This window comes from Sapajus apella, unplaced genomic scaffold (genome assembly GCF_009761245.1).
Source record: "Sapajus apella isolate SASKATOON/1434 unplaced genomic scaffold, GSC_monkey_1.0 scaffold54, whole genome shotgun sequence".
Taxonomy (NCBI): Eukaryota; Metazoa; Chordata; class Mammalia; order Primates; family Cebidae; genus Sapajus; species Sapajus apella.
The window spans coordinates 5,649,336-5,675,433 of NW_022436994.1; the positions used below are offsets into that span (position 1 = coordinate 5,649,336).

At 40.3% G+C, this 26,098-nt stretch overlaps 1 long non-coding RNA gene across 1 annotated transcript; it reads right to left on the reverse strand.

Moving 5' to 3' along the window:
• Nucleotides 1–2,243: 2,243 nt before the first annotated feature.
• Nucleotides 2,244–9,831, reverse strand: LOC116527461. Its single transcript, XR_004258552.1, has 3 exons — nt 9,715–9,831; nt 9,457–9,562; nt 2,244–2,529 (listed from the first exon to the last, which is right to left on the reverse strand). It is a non-coding gene; the product is annotated as an uncharacterized LOC116527461 (long non-coding RNA).
• Between the last annotated feature and the right edge of the window lie 16,267 nt (nt 9,832–26,098).

Here is a 26,098-nt window from a genome sequence, read left to right on the forward strand (position 1 = left end):
ACAGAGTAAACAGATGAGTGGTTTTCAGAGGTTTGGGGGAAGCAGGAATGGAGAGGGATGTCGAATAGGTGAAACGGGATTTTTAGGATGGTAAAACTATTCTGTATTCTACTGTAATGGTAGATACATGACATTATGACTGTGAAAACCTGTAGAAATTTACAGCATGATGAGTTAACCTTAATGTAGGAAAATTACATAAAAAAAGAAAACCACTTAAGAGATCAGAGGATTCCAGGATGGAATGCAGAATGTGACAAAACCATCTAACTTGATTACAAACGAAGTGACATGAAACCATCTCACTGAAGGTGAGATAGATGAATAAAGTGCTAACTCAACTGAGAATGAATGAAGTCTGTAAGACTAAAGGCAAAAGTAATTTTATGTAAGAATTGCACTCTAGTTGATAAGTTTGTTTGCCACTGGGATATGAGTTAACCATTCTCATACAGATGGACTCTGACTTATGATGGTTTGACTAATCATTTTTGGATTTTATAGTGTATAAAAGCAGTACACACTGAGTAGAAACCATACGTTTAATTTTGATCTCTTATATTTATTTTTACTATTACAGAGCAGGCGTTGTGTTAGATGATTTTGCTCAACTATAGGCTAACGTTAAGTGTTCTGAGCATGTTTAAGGTAGGCAAAGCTAAACTATGATGTTTGGTAAGTTAGGTGTCTTAAATGAATTTTGACGTGATGTTTTCAATTTATGATGGGTTTATCAGGATGTAATCTCTTCATAAGTTGAGGAACATCTGTACTGTTATGCATGTATGCTGGAGTCAAATACCTAAGTAAATGTGTGGTAGATGGGTGGATCCAGGTTTTCACTGTTGGAGCTGAAATTACAGATCAACAAGGGGAGGAGGAGGCTAGTGTGATTAATGTGGTAATGGATCAGGGTTAGAGACAATAGCATACATTCCTTTTATTTGAGTACAGTGGTATGATCTTGGCTCACTGCAACCTCTGCCTCCCAGGTTCAAGCAATTCTCCTGCCTCAGCCTCCTGAGTAGTTAGGACTACAGGTACTTGCTACCATGCCCAGCTAATTTTTAATTTTTTTATTTTTTGTAAGCCTTAATGCAGGTGTATCTCTAGTGAGTAGGGGCTAAGACAAAAGAACAGGCAGATACTGGAAACCCTTTAAAGCTCTAGAGAGATTGTTCATGAGGCATATATACTATAATCAGATCCCAGTCCTGGGATCTTTGGAAATTTACTTCTCCAATCAAGGCACAGAAAAATCCACAAGGCTGCTAGTTTTGCATGGGGCCCAGACTGAAATAAGCTCTGTAGCAGTTCCAGGCTGTGATATGAACCTTCCTGTACTTGAACCCTATGATCCAGTAGATTTAATGATGCTCAAGGAGAGATCTCTAGTAAATAATAATGGTCCCAGCCAGTCCTGAAAGGAAAATCATAAGGCAGACCCTGGGGTGTTTAGAACAAAGTCACAGTTTCTTCTGTTGATGATAATACCCCTTTTAATAGTCAGCTTCTTGCTTGCCATTGAGTCCTGGCAGAGAGTGGCACTTGCCATGAAGTACCAAGTGACTATAAATGGGTAAAAATTTCATGTACATGCCCAGAATGCTTATTCCAGCTTCACTGGTCTTGCCATGTACCCATTATCTAGGAGCAAGTAGCCTAATCAAGCCATGTTATGTCAGCAGATAACTTGCTTATGACTGGAAGAGAATCATCTTTATGATTGGATTGCTATTCTATCAGATGGAGCAAATAATGAGCCAGGACCTGGATATAAATAACCTTTGCAGGGGTTTTGCTTTATGTGCCTAAAATCCTAAAATCTGCTGGTCTAGATATCCTTGTTTCCAAGAGAGGAATGCTTCTCCCTGTGAATAAAACACTGGCCCCCTTCAGCTGGACCTTGAGACTGCCACTTGGCTATTTTTGGCTCGTCATGACTGTAAACCATTTGGCACATGAGGAGATTACTGTGCTATTTGGAATGATCAAACCCAGTTATTTTATTAAGGGTAAAATGGATTGCTACTCGCAATGAGGGTCGTGATTAGATCTGTAAACGAAGGAATTCTCTAGAATGCCTCTCAGTAATTCCAGGTTCAAAGGTAAAAATCAATGGAAAACTTCATGACTCAATAAAGTGAGGACCATTAGGGACTCTTCTAGGTGAAGGACACAAATCAGGGAAGTGCTAATGGAGGGTAAGAATAGCCTGGAGTAGATGTGGGTGACAGAAATAATAAATATTAATTATTGCTTCTTTACTAGTCACAGAAAAGAGGATTGAAAAAATTACATGTTTCTGTTGTATATGCAATGCCAAACATTTCCTTTGCACTCCCGCATGTGAGGAGTGTTGCTGCTATTTAGTTCAAAGATGATCAGATCATGTAGAGTCATACTCATTCCTCAAGGCGGGAGCTGTAGATCCATGGGACCCTGGGTGTGAAGTGGATACGATGAGCAAGGGGGCTTGTCTTGTTGGGGAAAAGTGTGAATGTGTCTTCTATTTGTGCAACTGGTGGCCTTTGACACGGAGAAGAAGGATGTTATATAAGGGCAAATTGGTGAGAGCAAGCAGTGAGCAACAAAGTACGTGGGATGGGCTGAGCTTGCCTCGGTCAGGCCACCCTTCATCTTTCACCGCCTCTGCTGTCTCGCAGAAGGGCTGATTCCTACAGGCTGAGTGTGAAAGTTTCTGTGTCAACTGCCTCATGTCTGAGTCAGTCAGTGAGGAGGCATTGGGGGATACTAGAGGACAGGAGGAAGGAAGAGACAGCAGTATCATAGGCAGTAGCAACATCTGCTCTGTGATTGAGGCCTCTGGCAGACAGACCCATTGGAATTCCAGTTTTTGTGGGATGGCTCTAGCTGCTGGGCTTCAGAAAAGCCTACTGCTTGTGTCCTTCTGGTGTAAGGGTTGGAAATGACGGCTTCCTAATATTACTCATTTCTGGAGTGTTTCATTGCCTTTCTTAATCTTCTCAGCATTTTTATAATCTGAGTAACCAACTCCCTGAACTCAGTTCTCTTTGTTTCAGATACTTACGGTGGCTTCTGGTTTCCTGGTTGGGCCCTAACTAATAGGGCTGGGTTCATGGGTATGTATCCTATGCAATTGCACAGGGACCTGCTCTAGGAAGGGCTCGTGCTAGCTTTAGTGCTTGGCTGTTGCCGTATTGAACAAAAGAATCTGCAATTTCATTTTGCTCTAGGCCTCACAGATTGTGCAGCTAGTCTTGCTGATGAACACACATGGGAAATCTTAGCATTGCTTGCTGTAATAGAGCACACCTAGAAGGGATTTGTTCTTGACAGGTCATTTGCCAAGGCCTCTAGACACTGGGTGGGTTGTTCACTCTGACATGTAGACAGAAGGATAACCTAAAGCTTCTGTCAAGGGCAGAAGCAATGGCAGTGACCAGAAAAGTGTCATAAAGCATAATGACTGAGGTGGTGAGGTAAGATTATAAACAAGATTGTGAATAACAAAGTGAGAAGCTGGGAGAATGGGCAATTCCTTGCTATAGTGCCAGTGATTTTGCTAGACAATGAACAATGCAAGGTTATTTCGGATCCAGTGTTGTGGAGCCTGAAGGTCTTAAAATTCACACTTTTTTTTTCTTTTTTTTTTTTTTTTCTTTTTTTGCTCAGTGTATTTCCTTTTTGAAAGGCACTATAGTATGAAAGACCTGGGTTTTCCCCCACATATATTAATGCTATTATTGACTGATCTGAGAAACATGGACAATTATTTCAATTTGTAGCCCAGCAGGACAAGATATACCAAACTAATGTTTGTACCTATACCAGGAATGAGTCCTTAAAAAAATCAGTCTTTTGCAATTGAGCCAAAAAAAGTCCAGCACTGGCATCACCTCCAAAGACAACATATTCTGAACCTGAAGCTCCTGCCTCCATCATCTTGATCCATCCACTCTGGGAAGAAGATGTCTATCCAGAAGATTATGAGGCTTACAAACCCTCAATGGAGAGAACAAATTCAAGTCTTTGTGTCTAATTGCTATGACACAGATGTTTGTGCCCCCAAAATCTCATGCTGAAATTTGCTCTCCAGTGTTGCAGGTGTTGGAGACATGGGGACAGACTTGTCATGAGTGGCTTGGTGCCGCCCTCACATAATTAGGTCTATTAGCTCTTGTGAGAGCTGGTTATGAAATAGAGCCTGGCACCCCACCCCCTGTCTGCACATACCAGCTCCCTTTCACCTTCTACCATGAGTGGAAGCAGCCTGAAGCCTTCAACAGACACAGATGCTGCCATTATGCTTCTCATACAGCCTGAAAAACTATGAGCCAAAGAAACTCCTTTTCTCTATTAATTACCCAGCCCTAGTTATTCCTTCATAAAACACAATCAGACTAAGACACTTAATTTATGGTGAAAACAACTCCCAACATTTATACAAGGCATAATATATTTCAGGTACCATGCTAGACATATTTCTTTCATTGACTTCATAAAAATTACATGAGGAAAGACTATTGATATGTCCCTTTCGCTCTTGAGAAAACTGGGGATTAGATAATTTAAATAATTGGCACAAGTTTCCATAGATAGTGAATGTTGGAGTTGAGAATTCCACTCAGGTTGGGTAAGAAGTGTACCCAACCTGAGGCCAGAATGTTAAGAAGGTTAACATTGTGACATTAATTGCTTGGTTAATACAAACAACTCTAACCCCTGACTCACCACATGAAGAGCACAGACCCTTCTTCTCCTTACTCCTGTATCACCCTAGGTGATACCCGACTATTGCATTGCTTAGAACATTGGGTTCATCCATCGGCTAACCAGCCTTCTCTCTTCTTCAGTCCTGGGTCTCTGGAAGACAACAGTGCTGTGAATCTGATATCAGCCTTTAGAACAATGTCTAACACATAAAATCACCTCCCACACATGAACTGAAAAGGCGGCTGAAGGACTGTGGGTAATTCTAAACTGGAATTCAGAGATCTAAAATGAGGTCCTGTCCCCCTGCTCTCCTGAAGTTTGACTTCTGCCAGCCTCGCCTTCCATGTCCTCTCCATTTTCAGTCACTGTTGACTACCCTCTTTGCAGTCTCCTCGTTCTTAGGGGTTGACATTTTTTAAATGACAATAGCTAAAGGGAGGTTCTCGTCTAACTTTGATCTTTTTTTTTTCTTTGTTACTTTATTTTTTCTCTTCATTCTTCATTCCTCTAGAAATCAAGAACATCATAGGGAAGATTTAGGGAATCTTTAGGCCTTTCCAAGCAACATGGTAACACCATACTTCTAAAAATATTAAGCTCTGTCTTCAGGCAAGCCGTAGAGTTTGAGGAGTTGAGTAGGGATACTTTGTTGAGTCTGGGGAACTTAGATTTTGGCCATCTTTCATATCCCTTACCCTGCTACAGCTAAACCCTCTATTTTTCACATTGCTCATCTCAACCTCTTTCAAGTTACCATTTTCTTGACTGAAAAACATTTGGGAGCCAGGAAAAGGTACCATTCCTATTTAGAAGTGTATTTTTTATTTCCACCTTCAAAGCTGTTTTTATAGCTTTTGCTTTTTCTCACTCCTCTCCCGCACAGCTACTGGGATAAGATGATTCCACAGAAACTCTTTCCTCATTTGCTGTGCCTTCTGAATCAAAGGGTGATGTGATTAGTCACTCGTGAAAAAGGCCAAACTGAATCAAATTCGTATTCTGGTCATGCAGAATCATTTCTCATGTACGAGGGCTGTAAGGTAGTATTGTGTAATGAAGCAAAACAAACCAACCCTCCTATGAAATAAAACAAAAATCCTGACTGGCTCTGATTAACTCCAAGCTCTGACATTCTTTAGATGTGGAATCTCAGAAAAGTTTCTTTATCTTTCTGAATCTTCTTTCTTTTTCCTGTAAAATGGAGGCACTATGGAACTGTGTCATTATTTAATTAAAACAACCACCACCTCCACCAAAACCATTTGCCTAAGTAAAGCATCTCTAATAGTGCCCAGCAAATACTAGGTGTTCCAGCCATGCTAATGTGCTTGCTAATTGTCTACACTAGAAATTCACATAGTATAAGCACTTTGTCCTTTTCCAGTATCCTAAACAACTAGCTCTTCTGCCTTTGCTTGAAATTTCCAGTGTTGAATAACCCTCTGCCCCTCATGGCAGTCTATTCTAAACCGTAATAGTAGAGAGACCTTTCTTAGCATCAGCTGAATAGACAGAGTAGCATTTGCTAGGGATTGTAGGCAAATGTGTCAGCTTCCTGCTTTTATACCCTGATGGCCCAGGGTAAAGTCTTGATGTTTCTGAGTACATCACCCATCATCCCTGAAAAGGGAAAGATTATAAACTCTCTTATGCCTGAGAGTTTCATAATAAAGTTTGAAACAGGCAAGAGATTAAATTAGCCTCATAAATCATGAAGCACAAATTGCCGTTGTGAAATAAGTTAACGGTTAAGAAGAAACCCAGCTAGAAGTTCGGTTTTTGTTTGACTGTTTGTTGTAACATTTCCTTCCCCACTTCTTTCTAGGTAAGAAAGACCAGTGTGGCTGTCCAAGTCTGAGATAGCACCCAGGGATCCTTGTCTCCTGGGGCTCACAGCCTTTGGTTAGATTTTCCTCTTGACCCTGGACTTTTATCCCACAGAATAGGGCCAAAGGAGATGTTCCCTGCATGATTGAAGTTGCTTCACCTGTAATGTGTGTCTTTCTAGAAGACTTTATGGTTCTATTAGATGATGTCTACCAAACTAATTGCCTTGTTTGTAATCACTCAGGAGAACAGAGCATCTTTTGAATTTGTCCTCAGTTTGGTGGAAGACCCACATTCACAGGCATTGTGCTATGGAGCCTGTGTTTACAAGTGTGACCTTGGGCCTGCCATGCCTTGCTGCAGTCCAACCTGCACCTGCCACCTGCCCTGAGTCTTCCTGAAGGCCTTCCTGCACCTGCCATCTGCCATAGCTTCACTGTATTGCCCTCTCATTAGTTTCCTCTTTGTCTCCAGCTTTGGTACCACAGTTCATTGAGGCTTTTGTGACTTTTTTTTTTTTTTTTTGAGATGGAGTTTCCTTAACGTTGTCCAGGCTGGAGTGCAATGGCGCTATCTCAGCTCACTGCAACCTCTGCCTCTTGGGTTCAAGTGATTCTCCTACCTCAACCTCCCGAGTAGCTGGGATTACAGATACCTGCTACCACACCTGGCTAGTTATTTGTAATTTTAGTGGAGACAGGGTTTCACTATGTTGGTCAGGCTGGTCTCGAACTCCTGACCTCAAGTAATCCACCCGCCTTGGCCTCCCAAACTTTTGTGGCCATCTTATTTTCTACCTGCAGGCTCCTGGCACATTCCGTGACTTCCTGTTGAGCATGTCTTGTATATACTATGCATGCATGAGATCTCTTTGGCCCGATATCCTAAAGCCCTCTAGCAATATGTCACATGGGCAGCCTCCAGTGGTCCTGGCCCAGTGTTGCCTTTACCTAACCCCTTTCTTGTGTCCTTTATTGTAGGGATATGTGTAAGAAAGACTTATTTTTCAAATACGTTCAAGGAAGAAAAAACAAACCTACTTTGGGAGGCTGAGGCGGGTGGATCACAAGGTTAAGAGATCGAGACCATCCTGGTCAACATGGTGAAACCCTGTTTCTACTAAAAATACAAAAATTTAGCTGGGCATGGTGGTGCGTGCCTCTAATCTCAGGTTCTCAGGAGGCTGAGGCAGGAGAATTGCCTGAACCCAGGAGGCGGAGGTTGCAGTGAGCCGAGATCGCACCATTGCACTCCAGCCTTGGTAACAAGAGTGAAACTCCGTCTCAAAAAAAACAAAAAACAAACAAACAAAAAAAAACAAACCTAGTTTTCCCCACCTGCCGAACTAGTGGAGGGAATTTTATCCTTGTTAGTTTTCATTCTGCTATCCTTGTCACTGCTTCTTAGGTCAGTCGGGATACTGACATTCAATAAATTTGTTAATCATCCTGGCTTTTGTCCACTTGAATAAAATAATAAACACACTGCCCAAATAGTCACATCCATGATACTTTTGTAGGACAACTCTACACGAAATATTGTCTTTTTCTCCAATGTAGTTTAAAAATTCAACATATTTTTCCCACATAGTTTAAAGCATGTCCAACTAGAAGACTTGCCTTAACATTTAATGCAAGAGCTTGAGAGAAAGTTAAGACTCTTGTGCTTAAGAAATTGCATCCAAATATACTGATTCTGTTTCTTTATGGTTAATGGATGATTAGGTGTTTTAGGCTTTAATTTTGGAAGGAATATAAAAGGTTATAGCATACACAGCATGAAAATGTATGCGATAAAATCTTTGTCAAATGTGAGCTGCATTTATTAGCATGGACTCTTCTTTAGCATCATATGAATCTAATGCCAAGTTTATGTTTACCTAAACTGATAATATTCTGGATGGAGATGCTTAATCTACTCTCTTACATGAAGACGTGAAGGAGAAAAGTAGATGTGTGGCCTCTCCCTTCTATCTCTCCTCCTTCTTCCTCAGTGCCCTGCCAGAAGAGGCCAGGGATCACTCTCAGTACAGTTAATGGCTTCTTGACCTGTCTCAGGGTATATGAAGATGGATGGCAATTAAGGACATTCATATGACTGGGCTAGACACATGTCACCACAGCACTGAGCAGGGCTCCCACCTTCGTTATTGCAGGTCATCAGGTAGTAATAACTTTCAGCCTTCGCAGTGCAGAGCTATATACAGAGTGAACAAGGAGAAAACGCTGTAGCTTTTTAAAAACCTATTCTTTGAGCCACTGATTCTTAAGAAACAACCCCATTTTCCTCCTGATGGTTGTGTTTTCAAAAGGATTGATAGCGGCTCATGCCTAAGTGGAGAAGCCTTTGGTGTGCCGTAATCGTGTGTGCACTTTTGACTGGGTGGTGCCAAAAATAATAATAATCATGGTTCCCATTTATTGAAAGCTCATGCCTGACATCATGCCTGTCTACTATACACTTTAGAACCCACAACTTCCTTATTTATGTAGGAACTAATATTTTTCTTTTAAAAACAAAAAATAAATAATAGAAGCTCAGAAGAGGTACATGTTCAGATCTACATAACTACAAAGTCCAATTATACAATGATAACAGCCCATTTTCCAACAGGCAAACTCAAACATAGCATGGTAATGAAGCATGCTACAATGTGAGATAAGCTTGGTACAGAGCTGTAAAAATACCTGTGTCAGTTTAAAAACAATAGGATTTCACATTTTTATTGAATGAAAATGTATATATTAAATAAAAATTAGGCAGGTGGTTATTTAAACAGTTGTTCATTTGATTAAAGTGAAAAAACATGTAAAAAGATATAATCACAACGATTAACTTTGAGCAAATTTAAAATCTGATCCTAGTTCCTTTTTGGTTTCTTTTTCTTTGAACACACATATATAAAAACGATAGGAACATTTATAGACTCACAAATTTCCCGGAGTTTGACAAATCTTCAGTACCAAATCACAGAAGTCATCTGCTTGAGTCGAGTACATGGATTCTATTTATTCTTCTCAACCAGAATGGAAACTTTCTATTTCATACATTTTTTAGGAAAGAAAAAAAGTGATTCCCTAACTATGCATCTCAAGAACTCATTTCTTCTCAATCTATCTCCCTCACCAAAACTAGTCTGACTGTTTCAACCCCATGAGTAAAAGCTATCAGTGGTTGCCCAGAAGCTACCTGCTGTTAAACTCCTTAACTGCTGTGGTAAATTGGATGATTGGCCCCTGTTCTGCTCCCCTCACCGTGTCGTACCCTCTGCCTCTTTGCTGAGGTATTCCTACCACAAAAGCAAAGCGTGCTTATTCACCCCTTGACACTGGGCTGCGCCCTGTGACTTGTTTTGGCTGCTGGGCTAACAGCTGACTTGGCACAGGCAGAGACTTCCCTTAGGCCTGGGCAGTTGAGAGAGCTCTCCCATGCTTCTGCCACTGCCATGGGAAAGACATTCTGCAGTAGCCAGCTGGCCCTGCATGAAGGTTGAAGGACACGTGGAGGAGAGTCATCCTGGCTGATCCACTAATATGTGAACAAAACTCATTGCTGAGTTTTGTGTACCAGTGACATTTGAGATTGTTTTGCTATGCAGGGACCTTAGATTGTTACAAATTCTTGGAACACTTTCCAGTGTCTTGCCCCTTCTGATCCAGTGGCTTCCCCTCTCCCCACTGGTGATTCTTTCCCAGTGACTTCCACAGGTTCGTGGCTCCTGAGCACGCCTCATCAGCTCATGTTTTCCTGCCAGCCTACATTCCTGCCATGATTTTCCTCAGCCTTGAGTCCTCCTTCTCCTTTCAGAGAAGATGATAACCACAGGGCTTAGGGGATTGACTGGGTGTCAAATGGCCCTGCCCGGTAGACACAGACCTAAACTTTGGGCACATGAGTGTTCCAGTCTCAGTTTTCTCATCTGGAAAATATGGGCAACAGTATCTCATAGGGTTTTTATGAAGATTATATGTGTTTAAAGCACTTGTTGCTCTAGTTTAAGCTGCTCAATAAGATTTGAGAATGTTAAGTGTTTTTACATAAGATCCATGTAAAAAAGGTCATCTTATCTTGACAATTGCTTATTCTATTTCCCACTTTCCTGTATCCTTTCTCTCCAAATGCAGAAATTTCTGTACTGCATTGGTATTGGTGTGAGAACTTAAATATTTTTAGGCAGGAATATATTTCTTATTCAATGCTGGTTGGCACATAGTAGGGGTTCTGTCTTTCTTGTACTGAACTGAACTTTGCACTTGGATTATTGTCTCCTGGACGCCCCTATCCGCAGATCCAAATTTCCTAGAGCAAACTCCATTACTTGTGTTCCATTTCAAGCCTTTCTCCCTTCTAATCTCTGACTGTGCGTTTTGTTTACTTCTTATAACCAGGAACATTAATCATTTTTGTATGTTTTCCTCCAATGGGACATGATGGACATGGTTATTCATATGTAGAAGTAAACAAACCCAGCTTGTTTCCTTCTGGGAACCAATAAACCTAGAAGCTATTAATTTAGACTGGAGAACAGGAGTTTAAAAAGCTTTTCCCTTTTTAATGATGCATTCCCTGTAATTCTATTGTATTACATTCGGGAAGTAACATGAGATTTCTCTTGTGGCTAATTTAACACCTGTTCTTGTATGGACAGGTCTTTGAATTTATTTTTTAAATGTTTTTTATTTTTGTACCATCCGTGCATTTGTCTTATTGCATTTCTACTGAAGAAAAGAAAAAAAATAAAAAGATTAAATATCTTTCACAAGAATTAAAGGAAACCAAATTAAATGTAATTTCTAGGTAGTGCTATACGATTTAAACACTTTCATGAATAGTGGATTGAGAACTGAATGAGGATCATCATTGACACACATAGTACTTCTGACAATTTTTGCAATCTTTTGGTACCTGTTTCTCTGTACAAATTATGAAGAAATAATTGTATTTTGATAGCTTTTTGACATCTCAGAAGCAAATAGGTTTTAGGGATTTGAATTTCTGCAGAAGGAAGCATGGTGTATACAGTAGGAATGAATTCCCATTTTAAAGCCAAAGAAAACTGCATTTGGGAAGTTTACTCATTAATTGTGTCAGAAAAATGTAAAAACATCTCCTGAGCTTTCTCTCAACTATAGCATGGAAATAATAGTTTGGACGTCACAAACTGAATGTGGGACTAAACAAAAACTTTTCAAAACATATTGGGTTCCTTCATTTGAATAATATTTGAGAAACATATAGAATTTATTTCTCTGTGACTGGAGGGACAGATGCACCTTGGTTTGCTGGTTTCAGCTTGGGTCAACTTAAATGCTTTACATTCACTGTGTTACCTTGAGGAAGTCACTTAACTTTTGTAACCTCAGGTTTGTCAGCTGTAAAGAAAGACCGTTATAAAGCAAACTTTATAGAGCTATTTGAGTAGGAAATATGTCAGATGGTATAATTATCAATCAAATTAATAGCATTACTTTCTTGCCCAGCTTTATTTAGATACAATTTATACACTGCAAATTTTACCATGTGAAGTATATTAATACAGAATTGTGAAATCATCACCATCATCTAATTTTAGAACATTTTCATTACTCGGTAAAAGTATTTTACTTTTTCACTAGCAATACATTGAATACCAATTTTTCCACATCCTTGTTAACCCTTGTTTTTCTGTTTAGTGGTTCTAGTGGGGATGAGGTGGGATCTTATTGAGGCTTTGATTTGCATTACCTCAATTCTCATGAGGATGAATATCTTTTTAGGTGCTTATTGACCATTAGTGTATTTTTTGGAGAAATATCTATTCAAATACTTGTCTTTTTAATTCAACATTTGTCATCCTGCCCTGCCTTGTTGCATAAGCTGTCACAGGCATTTATCACAGATTACTAAAATTCCCTGACTCCCTTTTAACAGTGGCTTTGTGAAATAGAGTAGGCACATATATACTTGATTCTATGTTTTTTGCAAATCACCCCAGGTTTTCTGAGCCTCAGTTTCTTTTCCTGTAAACATAGATAATAACACTCTCCTTACAAAGATAATGATTAGATGAGATCGTGTATGTAAAGGGGATACACACACACACACACACACACACACACACACATATATGCACAAGGCTATGCACATAGAAGGAAATAAATAAATGCTTGTTTTTATCCTTTCTTACTTGGGCCATGGGGTACAAATATAGAAAAAATAATCATAACAACTATTGTGCAACTTTGAGTGCTCTGTTGAAACTTAGGAGTGGTTCATGGCACCCACCAGTCTGGCGCTGGGTGAACTACAGGACAGTGCTGGACATTAATGGTAGGGCTGGAATCAAGAGAACACAATGGAGTGACAGGGCAGATCTAGCTCAGACGCCTCCAGGTTCAGGATGGAAAGCTGTTTAGTGGAGTCTATGTTCTTGGTTGTAAATGGAAAGAAAATAAATATATTCTGTAGATACTGGGAATTTTCAGGGTCCCCTTAAGGGGCTGTGGTCCAGGCTGGGAAAATGGCCAGGGCTAGAACTCGGGAGGTCAGGCAGCTGAGGTACTGCCTGGCGGGGATGGCACCACTGGTATGGCCACACCATTTATGCTCTGTGGCCACCCCCTACATCTCTACCTGCCTTGGGCCTTTGCCTCACCAGCCTCCTCATCCCCATATTCATAGACTTGGCTATGTCTGGAGTTAGATGATGACTGGGCCCAGGTCACCTCTCATCTCCTGGCTGCTTAATGTGGGAGGGATTATCTGCTCTCTGATGGCTACCTTAGAAAAAAGGTGGGGACCTGCCTCTTCCAAGGGCAAACAAAGAGAGACTCCTCAGACAGGAAGAGGGTTCATTTCTCAGGAGTCCCCAAATGACAAATACCTAGTGAAGAATCCTAGGTTGGTGGTCTGTGTGTCAGGTGGGTGGATGAAGAAATGAGTGAATGATTATAGCCCCCTACAGATAATTGCAAAAGTGAGTATTCACTATGTAAGACAATCAAGGTGTTTGGCTTCCTTAGATACACCTGCCATGTTTATACTCTCTACTTTGTCATGGCTTTTCTTTTCTTAGGGTCCACTAAAAAGGGAAATTTCAGTTACTAAGAGAATCGACCTCTAATTCCATCCTTTGTGTAGGTTCTGGTTTTCTAGGAGGTAGTGTGCTAACGGGTTGGTATCACAGCCTTCCCCAGGCTACATCCTCACGTCTCCTGCCACCATCTCCTGCCTGGTTGCCTGTCTCTCGTCCTGTGCTTTCTGTCTTCAATAGCATGGCCAGAATAACCTGCCAGCCCATTGCTCCAAGGATCACGCTGCGTGCTCTGTCCCCACCATCACTTTCTTCCTGGCTAACGGCTACTTAATTATCCAGGACCCAGCTCAAACATCACCTCCTGATTTCTCCTAACTCCTGTTGCTTACCTGTGTGTCTGTCATAGCTAGTTAATACTTGTGTGTGTAGGTTTTCCTCTCTTAGGTTACGAATTCCTCAAAGGCTGAAAATAACTCATCAGCACTTGTCGCTCTTAGTCTTACTCCCCCTACCAATCATCCAGCAGAGGATGTGGTTCACAACACACATTCAATCCGGGAATACTGAACAGAGTAATTCATTCCTGTCAAGGAAGGCCTTAGAAACCCTGGGGGCTGCCTTTGGTTTTCCCAGGTCCAATTTTGTAGATTTCTACTTCACACTCCAAGGGATGAAGCTGTCCCAGAGTCTCTCACTAACTTATTCATTCTCACAATGCATTTTAGACTCCATAAGCTACAGATTAATTTGGCAGCTCAAAGACAATTTCCCACCAACAAGTTTTCTAATTCTTCCTTTCTGCTTTCATGTAAACATTTGCACTTGCTGACACAACTTCTACTTAGCATTTATTTCTCTTTTTACCAAATTAGGTTACTTATTGCCTCATTTGCATACAAGACTCACCACTTGAGAAGTGTTCACAAATCACAATAATTAATACTTACTTGCACTCGATATCACCTATCTACAAAGCAATTTAAATTTATTAATTAAGTCAGCTAATTGGTAAACAAGTATAAACCATTGCCACGGTTACAGAGAGTAGGAAATTGAGATGTGGAGGCACTAAGTGATTTATTTAAGCCATCGAGCAGATGAATTGCAGAGAGAGAGTTTGCACTAGGCTGTTGTTGGCTCTCAGCCCCATATCTAGACGATTGGCACAGCCCAAGCTGCAAAAGCAACAGGGGGCAATTAGTTATGCAAATCAGGTAATTACAGACATAAATATTCATTGTCTCATGCCCTGTCTGCTGGCCTGAGAAGGCCCATTTAGAGCCAGGTCTTCAAGGAGTATGTTAACAAACTCAGCAGGACTTTGTGGCCCGACATCAATAGGAGAATAGACTATTATCTAGCGACTCTTTGTCTACCCCTGGGTCGTGTAAGGAGTAACTGTGCTCTCAAATTCAGTATTGTCTTAAGGGAACTTCTCTTGCCATTTTTATACCATGTGACTTGTCTCTTTGAGAAAAATAAGCAAATTTGTCATGTAATTGGTCATTCAAATAAAATAATTGTTAAGATCTTCCATTGTAGACATTTGGGAAAAAGGTAAAAAAGACTCAGTTTCTTTCATTACAAGAATTACCAAGAAGTCCTGCTGCATTCCAGGTGTTTTTGGGTATGTGAAAACCTCTTATTTTCCTAGGAGAGCTCTGGGGTTTGCTACTTTTCTTATTTATAAATAGAGCCTGGAACAGATAATCAAACTTGCCCAGGATCAACGGTAGGAATGAATGCTTGATTTAGGCTTAGGTTTGTGTGATTTCAGATCTCACATATATCATAAGGTATATCATGAATACAGAAAAGTGCACAAAGCAAAAGTGATACATTTTCACCAAGCGAAAACACTTAGGTAACCAACATCGTATGAAATCTTCCTAACAATGAAAGTTATAGCTTCAGGCACTCGTTAGGAGATAGTCCACTCTTCCAGAGATCACACACTTTTACTCAGGTTGTGAAGTGAGGACATGTAGGCCACGGGAAGGGTGAAGCAACATTTGCTGGAGCAGAGCCTTGTATGTGCATCTCTGGCTTGGTCTGAGCTGGGATCATCTGCTTGCTACCTTCAATTTCCTGTTCCACTGGTCCACACTGTTGGAGGCTCCCAGCTGCACTCAGGAGGTAACTAAGGCTTGTGGCACATTCCAAACTTCTTGAATTCTCCAGAAGGCCAGCTACTTACTTATCCATGATGGACACAGGGGAAGAAATTATCTTGCATTTAGGAGACTTGGTGATTGTTTCTTGGTAAAAGACTTCCTGCTGTGTGGTGGCTCCTTGTCAAGGCCCAAGACTACACGTGTGTAGACAGGGCATTAGGAGACATAAAGGGTAAGTAAAAAGAAAAACAGAGAAACTGTAGTTACAATACAGACAGCTTATTCAGACATATTCATTCTGCTATGTGGAGGCTGGGGAACCAGGCGGGGTTCCGTTAGCACAAACACCACGTTTGCTGTAGCTGGTTTTAAATGCAGACAATGGTGTGAAATATGGGGACATGGCACATGGTGCCTATTCTGTGAGCAACCCTCTCTGGGCTTCAGTCTCCACAGAAACGAGAGTTTTGGATAAGATAATTTTTTCCCCGACTTTCAGTCCTAACGTGATCATGTCTTATTTAGTGAGGATAAACTGTAACAGGAATGTGGAGGATGTCAGGGACCCCTGATTCAGACGGGGGTCAGAACATGGATTCTGGGGCCCCTTGTGCCTGTGCATAGATCCTGCCTCTAGAGCTTCCTGGCCATGCATTGTGGAACAAATTGTTCAGACTTTCTGTGCGTGTCTTTTTTCATTTGTAAAATAAGGACTGCAATAACGTCTGTAAAATATTTCTGTGGGAATTAAATGGCTAGTAAATCATTCGGAGCAATGTTCAGCATCTAACAAGGCCTCTCTAACAGTCTGAATTAGTGCTGGGCTCGTGGATCATGCCCTCTAAGTCACCTGAGGGCAGGGTTGGCACTTTGTGGCTCACTGCCGGGCTTCTAGGACTTGGCATGGGTCAGTACTTGGCAGGCAGTAGTTGAATGGCCAAATCATTCTTTGAAGGAATGATATGTAGACCAGGTCTTCATGTTAGGGCTCTGTTAACCTTTCTACCATGACCCCATTGTCATCTTTGTTTATTCCTTTGAGCAGAGTTTTATAGTTTTTTTAGGTCTCTTTGCATCTTACCCTAACACTGGAGGAACTCTAGATTGCTGTTCTCCAATGAAACACAGACGTGATCTTTTAGTAAGTAGAATCCTGAACATCTGATCTAATTTCTTAGCCATATGTGGGTCAATATATGCTCCCTTGCTCTATCTGGCATCTGTGAATGGGCATGCCTTCCCATATATACTGTGGAAAAGGAAGTGGGCAGATGGTTGGTGTGAGAAGTGAGAGGGCAAGCGGCTATTAGGAGGGGATTGCATTGATAAGTCGGGAAGGAAGGAGTGTTTTGTAGCTCTGAGCATCTCTTTGCAACATTTGCTTTTGGTGTGGAGGTTATATCTGTGGCTCTAAAAAGGATGTTGGGGTTGGATTAAAAACGGAGACTAAGAAGGGCTTTTCAGTACTGCCAAGTGTAAGCTGTTCTGGTCCTAGTGAAACCTGGAGTGAAGCTGATGGGTGTTCTGGGAAAAATGTCAAAAACATAAAGTCTAGAAAGCGATCACATTTAAATAAAATTATGACCACCCAGAAATAAATATAAGGAGTTAAATATGACTCTCAGTGAGAACATCAGACCACTTCATCTCTCACAGTGGAGAGCAGACCATCTCCTTTGATATTTCCTTTGCAGATTAATTTTTTGTTATTAAGAAGATAAATAGTACACAATCAACACTTCAATCTGGATAACGTTGAAGGCAGTCGATTAATTCAAAATGAGAGAACTGCTCTCAAATGAACTTACCCTGCAAGAAAAGGCTCATGTATCATGAAGAGAGAATCAGATTAAAATGGGCAAGGTTTGTAATAAAACTAAAACATCAGACGTCTGGGAATTTAGCCAGGAAGACACTCGTAGCTCCTGTTTTTCCTGAGGAAAAAAATACAATGATCAGGTGTCCTGTAGTAGGTATTTCTGTTAGGTGTGGCCCTGTTCGTTAATGAGAATGACAGTTTTCCAAACAGAGATGTATTTATATTTATTTGTGACGTTTTAAAATTCATTGTTGTATGTGTACATGTAGCATATTTACTATTTTTTTTTTTTTGCAGGACTGTTTACATGGTGGAGGCTTGATAGGGCTAGAAAAAACATTCTAAAAGTGTGTGACATGATAAGTAACACTGTATTGACAAATCACTGACAGGACCAATGTTACAGATACCATCTTCTATATTTGAATGATTAGGTATTGACAGTATTTTTAAAAAACAACTAAAGAGAACAGGTATTACTCATATAAAACCGTCACCTTGAGAGACTGTGAATATTCATTATAAGGTGACAATCTCTCTATAGAATGTGTTGGTAGGATATGCTGTAATATAAAAACTCATGTTTATTCTCCTTTTCACGATTAATAATGTATCCACTATCCCAAAGGTGAATAATCCTAATTTGTTTATGTGTTCCTTTGTCTCTACCACCCACACATGGCATTTTACTTATTTATTTTTGTTTATTTAGACCATCTTGCTCTGTCTTCCAGGCTGGAGTGCAGTGGCACACTCTTGGCTCATTGCAACCTCCACCTCCTGGATTCAAGCGATTTTTGTGCCTCAGCCCCCTGAGTAGCTGGGGCTAGAGATGTGCATCACCATGCCCGGCTAATTTTTGTAGTTTTAGTAGAGACGGTTTCACCATGTGGGCCAGGCTAGTCCGAACTCCTGGCCTGGCCTCAAGCAATCCCCCCGCCTTGGGCCACCCAAAGTGCTGGGATTACAAGTGTGAGCCATTTGTTTTGTATAAGTATAGTCATATTGTAAAGAGCCTTTTATATAAAAATGTACCCCTTTAATATAAATCATTAGTAAATTCCATGATACTATGCATCTGGAATGCCTCTTTAGTAAGACATAATGAAGTGAATAACAAACCATAGTGTAATTAAGGTTTCCTCTGTTATGGGAATTTTCCCCTCTAAGTATTCTATTCTACAATGCAGTGTCATCTCACCAGTGGCAAGTCTAGTTTTGTAGATGGGCTTACTTTGGAACCAGTCAGAAGTCATACTTATATCCGATTTATAAAGAGGTTTATGGGGTTTTTTTTTCGCTCACAATGTAAGCAAATTCTTTAAACATTAGAGGGCAGCCAGATGGGCGGCCTTCTCTGGAAGCAGAGTCGCTGGCCATCTAGCAGCAGACCTGCCATGGAACTTTCTCCAGGTGTCCACTGGGATGACACTGGGTGAGAAGGCCGTAGCATCAGAATAAAAGTGATAGAACCAGGACATGTTGAAAGAGGAGATTTGACTGGTGAGGGAAGGTAGAGGAAGTTGTATTTGCCTTCATCAAGTTGATGCCATTCCTGTCACTGTGTATGCCAGTCACATGTTCTTAGGTGGGAAGACCCACCAGCCATTCAGGAGAGATCCCACCTAGTCTAGACCAATTAGGTAATATGTGCCCCAGCCTTAGTGATGGGTCAGGGAAGGGTTCATGTCTTGAGATGATCCATGCACAGTGAAGCTGAAGATGTTTTTATAATAGCTATGAGAAGAGACATATAGTTTCCCCCAGATGTGAAGCCTGAAGCCCTGTTACTACTGATAGCCTCTGTCTTGGGGCAAAGGAAGCACATGTGGGTGGCAGGGGGAATCGCGGGGAAATAGCTGGAGCTCTAATGGCCTTCAGCAGACAGGACAGGAAGCCTGTGGACCTCCAGACTGCTCAATTACTCAGCTGATAAAGCTCCCTCGTGATCTAAGAAAGTTTAGTTACTTTCTTGTTTCTTCCAACTGCCAAGATTGTAGTGATACAGAAATGCTGGGTCATGCTGGCGTGAGGAGGAGAGGTTATCTGAAGAAAAATAATGATAAGGAGAGATAGCCACCAGGATGGAAAAGACCAGCAAGCAGAAGTCACAGAAAAACAGACAGGATCTATATAGGAAAGGGAAATGGAAGGGGTGGGAACACTCTGTGGGGCTGGTTTTGCTGTCCCGTGTAAAAAACTGAAGCTCAGATCAGTTAATTTTTGAATCCAATTTAAAGCATTGATTAAGTGATGAAAACAGGAACTGAGCCCAGGTTTGGTCAATTCCATGCCTTTTCTACTAAACATTTGCCTTATCACTATTCACAGACAGCCCAATGCCCAGCTGTAAGGGAGGATGTAGAAGCTACCTCTGCAACGGGTGGGTTTACAAATTAAATATTCTGGAAGGACACTCTCTTTCACAGCCAACACTCAATGTCTATAACCAGAAACAAATGAAAGTTGAAATTCATCTGTTTAGGGGTCTGCTTCAGCTGGGCATTGGGAACTTTGTACATGTGTGCAAACACGGAGGTGTAAACACTCTCCTAAGGATGACTATAAGGCACAAGGGTTAAATCCAAGAAAGCACAGAGTTGATAAATACATCATGGGGGGAAGAAGTCTCAGGATTTTGTATTCTTCTTTCATTGAACATTCCAGAGCTGGCCAAACTCTTTTACATCAACCATTCAGTGGGACAGAATATTTTGGATATGGATTTAATTCTGGAAATAGATGGTAACATTGTCATCTGCAGCCCCAGCATCCCGGCAGCAGGAGTTCTGAAAGTGTCTGCCAAGAGATGACACAAGGGAATTCTTGTGAGAAAATCATTTACTTTGCGGACTTCTACCTGTAGCAGGGCTCACTCTAGGGACTAAAAGTCAAATGCGTTTTTCCGGAAAAAAAGAACTTTATTTCCCGTTTCTGTTGTACTGTCATTTTTGACATACAATCCTTGATTTAGATGGACTCATTAAGGAGGATTGAGAAATTTCAATTGACAGGTTATATGTGAGTCAAGGGATCACAGAGACATATGGATGGTGACTGAATTGTGTAGGGGTTCAACTACATAAACTTGAATTATTTGTATGTGTGATTAAGAGGAAGAAAAAGGAACCAAGAGAAATTTCGCCTTTTTAATGTGCCAGTCACACTGCAAGAGGATTTATAACCATTACCTCATTTTGTCCTCACAATAATCTCGTGGAGAGAGCATTATTGCTGCCATTTTCTAGACAAGGAAAATAAGCTTTTGAGAGGACAAATAACACAGCTGAGGAAAAGACATGTTGGACTTAAACCCATGTTTCTGATCTCAAACTACTGCTCATCCTTCTTATGTTAGGGAAATGTAAGATTTATGTCTAGTTCTTGAGATTCCAAAACCTGTACTCTTCGCTTAAGAAATTGAAATAAAAATATACAGTAGAAGAGAATGGTGCACTAAGGTGATACTGCACTTCGGTAAAGTGGAGTTTATATTATTATTAACATATTCATAATACTAAACACTTAACATTTAAAAAAATCAATCCCAATTTAGCATGAATAAATGAGACCATAGTTTTGAGTATAAAACACAATTACAAATTAATTACAAAAGATTTAGAATGAAGCTGAGAATTAGAACGGATTAGTATAAAAGTCTTTGAGTATTTAATTTTCCATTTGTAAAACAGACAAAATTTACCTACATTTGGAATGACTTAAAGATCTAGTATATTGCTAGTATATTACCTAGGATATTACTGACTGGTAGTAGGTTTTCAAATACATTGAACATTTTTTAACATCTAAATGGTGATTTGGCTTAATTGCAAAATAGTAAGCTAAAACAAAAAGTTGGAGATAGGTTACACAAACTAAACTTGTGCAAGTATTAAATGGAAATACAAAACAATCATTTTAGCAATGCCTTTTAATTCTTCTTCTTCTTCTTTTATAAGTAGTATGTCTTCTGACTAAAGTTTAGAAAATTCAGGTAAGAAAATACCTAAAATGAAAATCAATAGTTAGAATCCTTAGAAAATAATAATAATAAAAAAACGATTTTAGTGATGATTCGTATGATTCATGCGTATCCTCGAATCCCACACTTAGTCAGTGGTGCGTGCTGTTCCCTTTTAATGTCCCCACGGTGGACCCCGGCAGCAGGTGACTTCCTCTGCCCTCACCCCCGCGCTTGGTGCTGCTGTCAGAGGCCGCTGCTCTGCCGCAGCTCCTCAGACAGAGCTGAGCATGGAGGGTGTCAGGCTGGGGTCCTCATCACCGCGCTCCACCCGCCAGGAACCCATCCTGTATGGATTTATATTAAATGTGGAAATCACTCAATTCTGTGGTTCTTAGCTTCTGAACCACAGCTGAGAAACAGGCTTGGGAGTTAGGCAGGAGTGAAAGCCACAGAATTACTAGTCAAAGGGTAGTGATGATGATGAGCTTAGGCCGTAGGACGGGGCATTCTTCTCTTCGCTGAAGTCACAAGCACCCCAGGTTGAGAACCAGGAGCCCTGCCCACAAACCATGCACGCCCTCAGGGACTGCCCAGCTTCCTCTCCTGCTGCACATGGAGCAGGAGTGAGGGGAAGAGCACTGCTGCTGCAAGGCAGGGGAGAAGGCAGGGCCCTGCACACCCTCAGCACCCTCTTTTAGGAGAACTGAGTGAGGACATTTGACAACGGGCAGTGAAATGTTAATTTAGCATAGCGCTGCTTTGAGAGAAAGGTAGTGTAGCACTGCTTAAAAAAAAAAAAAAGCAGTGGAAAAGGCCCCACAAGCTGTCATGAAAAGCCATGGAAGGCTTGCCAGGTGGAAAGGGCTTGGCTCTCTTGACCGCTGCAGCTCCCAGGGCTCGGCTGCCTGCTGGAATGACCTGAGTAGTGTTGGAAACAACGGATGCCTGGGCTCCCCTCCAGATGTTCTGATTGAATTTATGTTGGACGTCGGTGATATTTTAGCTGTTTGAACAATTCCCGCAGGTGATTCCAATGTGTGGCTAAGGCTGAAAAAATCCAAAAGGACCTTCAAAATTATACCAATTTTATTTGATGTATTTAAACTCTACTAAAAATTATGCAAAATCGTGTGGACCCCACCGAGGCAACAAGGACTGGATAGGAGCACAGAGTGGAAATGACCCTCCGTGGTGGCTGGGAGTGATTTTCAGGGCCTTCCACTGACCAGGCTGCAAGTCCTGTCCTGTTGCCCTTTGGGAAAAAACCTTCTCCAGTTCTAACTTTAGCCAGAAACAGACTCAACCACAATGAGGACAAAACATGTCTATCATGAGAACAGCAGAGAATAATTGCTGACCACGACATTTGTTAAATAACACCCTTCCTGGGATTGTACTTAATTAGTAGGAGATATTTAAGTTACACGACAGCAGAAATCAAAGCTTCCTTCACAATTCTATAGATAAGCCGGAACAGGATTCATGTTGAATATTTAAGCTGAAGAACAGATCTCTGATGTAAGTGAGTCTCAGACTAGTATGGACTGACAGAGCAAAATCACTGTGGACACAGAGGCTTTGTAAAGAGGAAAATTCAAGAATTCAGACTGGGACAATAATGGAGGCTATTCTCAAAACCACACAAACCAAATGATGTCAATAATTTCTGCTAGAGGGAAACCTGAGTTTTACTCCTGAATCCATCCAGGGTGAAGGGCTGTTTTTGTTCCCCAACGCTTGTTGTGTTTTTTGGAACTCTTGGGTCTAAAGGGCAAGTATTTCTCTCTGCTATGAGCCATACCTCTTTCAGCCAGAGAAACTCTGCTTTTCATTATTACACATATGAGGATTCTGAATCAGATGTTTTTGTTGTTTAGAGAAAAATGTGTCTGGTGCTTAAAAAAAAAAAAAAAGCAGTTGGGAAGCCACTAGCTTAAGGGTAAACATATATTATTCCCATTCTAGAGTGGATCCAATGATTCAAAACAAATCCTTTACCTGTCACCTTGTACTAAATTACAAGGGACATTCACTGCCATGGTTATTGCTCCAGACACGGAATAGGCTGAAGGAGACCCACCCTGGGTGCAGGGCTCCAAGGACCAAACAAGTTGGGTGATGTCCCCCACCCAAGAAAAACCTTCAATGTATGTAGTTCTTTCTAGCCTAGGAGGCTTCCTGCTACACAACAACATATTTACATGACTCATATTGAATCCACATTCAAATATTGTTTAGCATTCTAATCATCTGGGGATCAAAATAATAGAGGAAAGCATTAATGTAAGCATGTTAGTTCATATTATATAGCTACAAGAATTGAAATGCAAGTGTGAACCCCTCACGTCCACAGAAGGTCATACAAGTCAAATGAGCTTGTTTATGTATACAATTAAAGACAGGAGATAGCAGTCGTTTCTTTGTATTGTTTTTTATAGAGACAAATTATAATTGCATTTATTTATGGAGTACAAAGTGATGTTATGATATATGTATACAGTGTAGAATGATTACATGAAACTAACATATCCATCATCTCGAATACTTATCATTTATTTCCCCCGTCTAACAGAAATTTTGTATCCTGTGGTCAAAATCTTTCTATTTCTCCCAACTCTCACCCTCTGGTAGCCACCATTCTACTCTGCTTATATGAGTTTATTTTAGATTTTACATATAAATGAGAACATACAGTATTTGTCTTTCGGTGCCTGGCTATTTCACTTAACATAATGTCCTCCAGATTCATGTATGTTGTCAGAAATGGCAGCATTTCCTTCTTTTTAAGGCTGAATGCAATCCCATTGTGTATATATACGCCACATTTTCCTTATCGCTTCACCCCTTGGTGGACACTTAGGTTGATTCCATAACATGGCTATTGTTGATACTTCTGCAATGAACATGGAAACACAGATATCTCTTTGACATGACTGATTTCAAATCCTTCGTATATACACTGAGATGTGGGATTGCTGATCATATGGCAATTTATTTTTAGCACTTTGAGGCATACAGTTTTCCATATTGGCTATACTAATTTAGATTTTCACTAACAATGGACAAGAGTTTCCTTTTCTCCACATGCTCATCAATTATTGTTACATTTCATCTTTCTAACAGTAGCCATTCTGATAGGTGTAAGATGATATCTCATTGTGATTTTAATTTGTATTTCCCTGAAGATTAGTTATGTTAAGCATATTTTTCCATGTTTCTTTTGTCGTTTGTATGTCTTCTTTGGAGAAATGTCTTTTCAGTCCTTTGCACTAACAACAACAAACTATCCAAAAAAGAAATTAAGAAAATAATCTCATTTATGATAGGTATAAAAATACTTATATTTAATATATTTAACCAAGGAGGTAAAAGATCCTGTAAGTGAAAATGATAAAACATGGATAAAAAAACTGAGGAAGACAAAAATTAATTGAAAAATATTTTGTCTTCATAAGTGGAAGAATAAGTATTGTTAAAATGTTAATGCTACCAAAAACAATCTACAGATTCAACGCAACCCCTAACAAAATTCCAATGTCATATCTCACAGAAATAGAAAAAAATTTCTAAAATTCAAAAACCTCTCAAATATCCAAGGAAATCTTGAGCAAAAAGAGCAAATCTGGAGACATCACACAATCTTACTTCAAGATATATCACAAAGCTATAGTAATTAAAACAGCACATGCTACTGGTATAAAAGTAGACATATTGACCAATGGTGCAGATAGAAAGCACAGAAATGAACCATGCGTTTATAGTCAACAGATTTCAACATAGGTGTCAAGAATAAACAATGGGGAAAAAGAGTTTCTTTGATAAAGTGTGCTGGAAAAACTTGATATATGTATGCAGAAGAATGAAATCGAACCCTTATATCACACTATATACACTAATCAACTCCAAATGGATAAAAGTCTCAAGTGTAAGACCTAAAACTGTAAAAGTACAAGAAAAAAATTAAAGAAAAAACTATGAATTTGGTTTGGGCAATGATTTTTTTGGACCTGATCCCAAAAGCCCAGGCAACAAATGCAAAAAACAGACAAATGGGATTCCATCGAACTAAAATAACTTCCATACAGCAAAGAAAATGATTAATATAGTGAAAAGACATTCTACAGATTGGGAGAAAATATTTATAAGCCATATCACTGATAAGGGGTTAATATCCAAAATCTAACAGGAGCTAAAACAGCTCAATAGCAGGAAAACAATGATTTGATTAAGAAATGTGCAGCACTGTTTGAATGCAGAGTAAAATGAGTAAAGACATTGGTTTGAGGTTGCAGACTTTCAGCTGTAAGATGAAGAGATACTGTGGATCTAATGTACAGCATGGTGACAGCAATTAATAATATCTTACTGCTTCCTTAAAAACTGAAGCCAGGCACAGTGGCTCACGCCTGTAATTCCAGCACTTTAGGAGGCCAAGGTGGGTGGATTACCTGAGGTCATAAGTTCGAGACCAATCTGGCCAACATGGTGAAACCGTGTCTCTACTAAAAATACAACAACAACAACAACAAAATTAGCTGGATGTTGTGGTGTGTGCCTGTAACCTCAGCTATTTGGGAGGCTGAGGGAGAAGAATCACTTGAACTTGAGAGGTGGAGGTTGCAGTGAGCTGAGAATGTGCCATTGCACTCCAGTCTGGGTGG